Raw genomic sequence first — 7,178 nt, forward strand, 5'->3', positions numbered from 1 at the left:
CCCCACTCTCGATATAAATATAGTTAATATACCAATAAATATAAGAACTAACCGCCTATGGCGTTTTATATTCATATTTTTAAGCGTTGCCTTATACATATACGTAGGTTAAATAATTTAGTTAGATGTACTGTCTGAACATTTTGTTAATTATCTCTGTATATTAAATATTCTTTGTTTATTCTCGGATGTAAAAATATTTAAAATAAAGTATATTGTTAAGTGTCCTCGGCACGGGTAACTCCAGTGAGGTCAAATTATTTTTATTATTAATCTGTGTTTATAATTTTTAAAAATTCAAAAATAAATATATATAAAAAATCTCACACACATCAATCAATATGGGTTTCAGGGCGTTCTTTTTCAAAAATCAACAGTTTTAAGAATTAAAGAAATATGGATGTTAAAACATGATAAACAGTGTGTACAATTGGCACTTACAGCAACCAATGATCATTCAAAAGTTCTATAAATGCATAAATTTTCATATTCCTTTCTCTACAACATTTTCCATCACTGCTGTAAAGTGATAATTAATAAACACATATTGCTTAATCAACTATATTTTGAGTTTGGCCCAATTTTTGTAGACAAGATGAAGATACAACAATTAATTAATCATTTTCAGACGTTGAATAGTACGTTGGTGAAATAATTCAATTAGATGAATCTCACCCGTATAAATACAGGTTTCAGCTCTTTATCTTCACAAACATCAACAGATGAATGAATTGAAGGAATATAAATGTTCAAATATGGGCAGAATGGTAAATGTCTCACCGTGTGTAAAGTGGCCACTTAAACGAGCCAATGACAGGTCATAAGCCTAGACTTCTATATTACCTTCCATAAAATACTTTTCATCTCTGTTGTAATATGTTAAAGTTGCTTAATGTATTTTATTAAGTTTAAAAAATACATACACAAGTTATTGATCAAATCCGTATAGGTATATACTAAGATATACTAATTATGTGCAAAACACATTAAACTCTGATTAATTTTATTTTTTGTTTTGTTTTATTTTTTTGTTTTGTTTCATTCTTTTTTAAATCCCGATCAGTTATCATCTCCAAAAATAGTTCGACCATTTCGTATCGGTCAATATGTCTGGCTCGCGATTTGCGGACAACATGCTTCTACCACATCGTTTAGGCATTTGGCACTGACTTTCGAATCTGCCAAAAATGTTGTAACTAATTACATACATACACGTGTATATAACACAAATCAAATCAACTTGAGAAGAAGGTTTGCTAAAGTAAACAAATATGTAAAAAGACACACTCTATTATCTAGACGTGAAATCTTGAACTGTGACTTAGTTCGTTTATTTTTTAGTGTTGATGTATAAAATGTATAAAATAACTTTTTTTCTCGTTATTTTAATAGCGCGCCCACGACTTTAATCTCAACCTTTATGTTTTTTTTTCAATAACAAAAAGCATTAATTTTCTCTTTAAATATCTAAATATTAACCCGCATATAGTAACATAGAATATTATGTTTATATACCCGCTGGCAGCGCAATATTAAAATACTTTTATTTTTATTCCTATTAAACGCACATTATGAACATATCGTTTAATATCGGGTGCTTACCTATGAAATTGCGAAAAATAAAACTAATTTTCTTTACTAAAATTCATCATCATCATTCCTTTTGGCACCTAACTGAATAGATCATAAGTACACCAATCGCAGTATATATATATCTTGATCATTTTGTTACATGAAGGTAAGATGATCAGTCTTTCGCTTCAGTCTAGGGACTATGAAATTTTCAAGTGTAAAAACATATTTTTAAATTCATGTTTCATATCAACCATGCCGGGAATCGAACCCGAGATCTCTGGCACGGCAGGCAAACGCGCTCACCACTACACCACATGATGAAATAATCGAAGTATATTCTTACAATATACAATTTTGACATTTTAATGGTTGATTAATTGATGCCTTTGCTTTCATGCGGCGAGAGTCCACACAAGTTATAAAGGCATTATTTATTGATTTATAGGAGGTACATTTTTGAACTGTAAAAAGTTCACATTTCGAAAAAATCGTAACAAGTTTCAGCAAGGTCCTGCGAGTATATTTTTTTTTTTCTTGATGGTCTTGTAGCTTATCCAGGGTCTGGTTCTATTTCTCACACATAACTGGATTTTTCATCCTCCCGGACACATAAAAATATCATACTGTCGAACAATTTTTTTATGTTCCTATACAGTTAAATATGTGTAGATCTTTTAGTTTAAAAATGTAAATTCACGTAATCCTTGACGTGCCTTTAAAATATAATTATTTTTTAAACGGTTAATTAAATTTGTAATGTCTGTTGAATACCAATATCACTATAAAAACAATCCACACAATATCACAGTGTTATTTTTATAATTAAACACGAGTATAACATTTATCACGACATCAGAATAGGTTGTCCCTCACTACACATGTTTGTGTAGATACGTAATGTGATCAGCTGATTTCGCAATTCAGTTCAAGCGGTTTCCCAGTGCATGTGTACTTAACGTACCGGACTTACACTCGTCTTGTACCCAAACGTACGTGATGTTAATATTTACAAGAATCAAGGTACCTTTCGTTCAGAAAATCAACTGAATAAAACAGATTTTTTAATTGTACGTAATGCTACTTAGAGAAATAAAAAAAATAGAAAATACTTTATAGGGCCTGCCATTTAATTATATATACATATTCACATTGGCACATATATTTACTTTATATTTGTATAATATATTTTTTTAATTTCTTACATTTGATAAGCTAGGCATTTATAATAAAGTAGTTTTAGTTTTTCTTTTTTATGTTATTGTTTTATTCATATAGGACTACTTATGCTTTAAAGATAGAAAATCTCCATCTTAGAACAGACTGTGCCATGTTAGATGGAGACTATCATAAACAGAGAACACTCCATTTTCATTTAACATTAATTGGTTTTATATAGATTTCCTATTATTAAGTATGTATTTTATTTATTTGCAATAAATTTATAAAAGAAAAAATATTCACTTAAATTTTACAAACAAAGTAAAGATTTAAACCAGTGTTTTTAAACTGTAGGTCGTGACCCCCGGGGGGTCGCAATGTCTTGCTTGAGGGGTCGCGTTCACAAACAAGACAGCAGTAAAAAGCAAGGGGTTTAGGACATACTGGTTTGTGAAAGGGATGCTAGTCCGGAAAATTAATGATTTAAATCATCATTATTCCCTCGATGATGTAAATCATTCAGCAAATGCATTACTTAAAAAAAAAATATTTTTCCATCTGTCAGATTGTCAAAGAAAACAAAATGGACATTTTGTTAGTGTTGCCAGGGTAGTCAAAATGTTTAAGGTACTCGGCTTTTGTAATGAGAGAACTAATGAAAATTGGACCACTAGGATTAAACATCGCCGTGGTGGACATCTGACCGACATTATATTTAAAACATCAATATTATTTATAATGACATAAAAATATCCGTTTTATGCAAAATAAAATTTGTTTAATTTTTAAGTTCAAGGTTTATGAATTAAATAAGTATTTTTAAATGACCCTTTACTTATCTACTATGTTGTGTCAATCAATGTTTCCGCGAGTGCAATATAATTTAGAGAAATTAAAAAGTTGCCTTTTGAAAAATATATATAAATATGTTTATATATCTTACATTTTTTTGTTTTGATTATATTTTTCGCAATCTGGCAACATTACGCGGTGACTTTACGCATGCGCGCGGCGAAATTGGGGCAAATTGGGATGTTTTTTGGACACAGTCCGATGTATTCAAATATGATTTTACGCTCCTTCTGGACTGTTCTAAATTCTATGACATTCATTTTAAAGATGGATTAACACCGCAATATTTCACTGTCCGTGGACTGGTACCAATACAGGGGCTGTTCACCTTTTTATGTAACAGATGATCTAGGTACGCTACATTTGGTGTTACAATATAGTATCCTAAGCACCACTGAGTGCGGATAGGAGTGTGTAGACATGCAGACTGACAAAATATCTGAAGTATTTGGTTTTTATACTACTCCTACTTGGGCAACAGCATTCGATGATCGAATAAACAAAACATTTTTTTTTAAATTTCAACCCGTTTAATTTTCCTTTGAAACACCGCATCGGGTAAATTTTAAAGTTTTGGTAAAGTAAAAATGGTTGAAATGAGGTCGTATGTATGCATAAATTAATGCACAAAAGTCGATTAGTGGTTTTGTCATTAATATTGTTTTTTCGGAACATTTTTCCTTAAATTTAATCATCATCTTACCGCTCACTTTAAAGGGGAACACACGAGCTCATCATATTTTTGCGTCTTATCCAACTTTGCTTAAATTACGAGGTAAATTTTAAAATTATTGAAAAACCAATTACATATTAACTTAGGATATTTGTTCACCTCCTGGTGAAATCGACAACGCGTTTGCTTACCATGCAATGTCTCCGGTTCGATTCCTGACGTGGTTGACATGAAATTTTAATTAAAAATTGTTTTTACCTTGGAATATTGTAAGTAAATATCAATTTTAAACTTCTTTATTTGATAACCACTTTACGTATTTAATATTGATAATTGTTTTTTCATTCAATTTCCAAACAACGCAGTTATAACTTTTGGTAATTCTTGTGTGGCTGAAGCGTAATACTAGTCTACATAGGATACAACATTTGATATATCTCTCTAATTTATTTCAATGATGAAGTTTTTTTGTAATCTTCACAATATGGTCACTGTCACATTAGATTAGGTAAGTAAAATTTGTGAAATTTTAATATGAAAAATATTTATATTTACTATGCGAAGAACAATTATACGCGTAAAAGTGATTTCAATACCACAGTAAATCAATTTTACAGTAATAGAACTTATAATAAGGAAGACAGAGACGCTATTTTGTGGCCAGTGTTTGTGTGAAAGAGACAAAACAAAAGAGGAAATTCATTCAATCAGTAGATAATTAGCAGTAAACTAAAATGAACGCCAGTTAATGACCAACGTGTCTGTTTTTTTTTCAAATGTCTGAACTTCAAGAATATTATGTCTTTCGCTTAAGATAATACGATTTTACATCACCGCGTATAAAGGATTTTTTAGCACAGCCTTTGAAGAGTTAACAACACCGATGTATACCGATGCAAAATGACTAAAATTAAAAAGCATCATATAATAGTTTTTTTTCTGTTTTGATTGATAAAATAAAATCGTCCATATTAATTCAATCGTCCGCCCTGTTTTCTATCGGCCAGCGCGTTTTCTTACCATGAAAGCAGTCTCGGGTTGATTACCGACATGGTTGAAATGGACATGAAATGATTATTTCAAAAAGTGTTTTTTCAGTGCTATATTTCATAGCCCCTTGGACTGGCACATGAAGTGTAAGACTCATCATCTTGCCTTCATGATTAATGTACAAATGCACAATTCGGTTCGGAAAGGGAACGGCGATGATGACGAAACTATACAGAAGTCTTTAAAACTTATATTACATAATTTATAATACGTTAATGATAAAATATTGTATTTTTAAAACACCTGTTTAAATACGATAAATATAAAATATCTCAACTCAGTCGCCGTGGCGCAGTTGGTTAAACGGCCAACAGTGAAATAAGCGTCGCTGGTTCGATTCTCGCCAGTTGCAAAAAAACATAAAACTTATAAAAGATTTTTTTTTTATTGGTCTGGGGGTTGTGGTGTATTTTTATTACCTTCTTCTATATTTTCTCTCTCCCACCTGCTGCCGAGCCTCTACAATATAGGCTTGGATGATTATTGCTTTGAAAAAAAAACACTAAAACTGATTTATTTAAAAGGTACGTTAGTGTTTTACTTTATAAAAAATATGTATGCATCGGCCGGGAATCGAACCCGGGCCGCCCGCGTGGCAGGCGAGCATTCTACCACTGAACCACCGATGCTACGGTGATTTCCTCGTGATTTGTCTATAAAGAGAACGAATGTACCTAAATCATTACTCTTATTACTTACACATTACACTTGATTGATGCATTCTAAATTCTAAATGATACATAACCCAGGTTAAAAGTGGCCTTCTTAGAAATTATTGATGTAATGAAGATTAAGCATTTAATCCGTCATTTTTTACTAAACATCTTCAATTTATTTATACGAATAAATTTTAGTCGTTCGAAAATATTTTGGAACAGAAAATTAGAAATTTTATCTTTAAAACATCTTGCTAAACGCTGCATGTATTTATTTTAATTTATATTTGTGTGTATTTACGAGTAATAAAATATAATTACAAGACTGCATATTATCATATTCGTTTGGTATAACTATTAAGTGAAATTTGATTAACGACTAGATCTATGATAGAAATATGTATTAATTCCACTCTTGAATAGGCATCTGTAATATAGTCGAATATTATTATCTTTATATAAATAATTCTTATGTACGCGTGTATGTCACTGGACCGATTTTTATTTAAAAAAATGTTTGTTTGAGTGGAAAAAATTGGTTTAAATTCATAATTGGACCCGGTATATTGCACTTCTTGTTTAATTATTCTTTGGGCAACAGCAAATCACACAATGACCAAATGAAAAGATTGAAATGTCAAACTCAATGTCAAATGTCACGTAGTACATAGTTTATCGAAAATTTGAATACCGAAAAAAACGTTTGCTGAACCAGCAAATAGCAGGCAAGCCAACGTTCGGGCAGGACAACGTCTGTCGGGTCCACTAGTTCTTTTATATAGATCGCCGTAAGTCTGTTCGCCGTAAATTTATTTAAACATTTGTGTGCACATCAGAAATCACATGGCATAGCAATACTGACATAATTATTTTTTTTCCAGTAACGTAAACTTTTTACTGTTTTTCATTATGGCGAAACATATTAGATGAACATATCAAAAATATATTTTGCCGCAACAAGTCGGTTCATTAGAACAAGCATTTGCCCACAAAGGAACCGATTGCACATTTAAGCATTAATAGTATTTCTGGCTTGCCAAATTCGTATTGTGACTATTTTTAGAACCAGCCAATTTTGTCCGGGTGTTTTTTTAGCCATCTTATCTTATAGTATGTATAAATTAATAAAATAATAGGTTTTTTTCTCAAACTATCGAGTTTCTCAAAACACCGATTCAATGCAGATAATTGTTTGAATTATAAGGAACAGCAGA

The 7,178-nt window shown here is 31.1% G+C and overlaps 1 non-coding gene across 1 annotated transcript; it reads right to left on the reverse strand.

Moving 5' to 3' along the window:
* Positions 1-5,866: 5,866 nt before the first annotated feature.
* On the reverse strand, positions 5,867-5,937 carry TRNAG-GCC (transfer RNA glycine (anticodon GCC)). Its single transcript has one exon. It is a non-coding gene; the product is annotated as a tRNA-Gly (tRNA).
* Between the last annotated feature and the right edge of the window lie 1,241 nt (positions 5,938-7,178).

This window comes from Micrasema longulum, unplaced genomic scaffold (assembly GCF_059751315.1).
Source record: "Micrasema longulum isolate JH-2025_06_02 unplaced genomic scaffold, ASM5975131v1 h1tg001255l, whole genome shotgun sequence".
Taxonomy (NCBI): Eukaryota; Metazoa; Arthropoda; class Insecta; order Trichoptera; family Brachycentridae; genus Micrasema; species Micrasema longulum.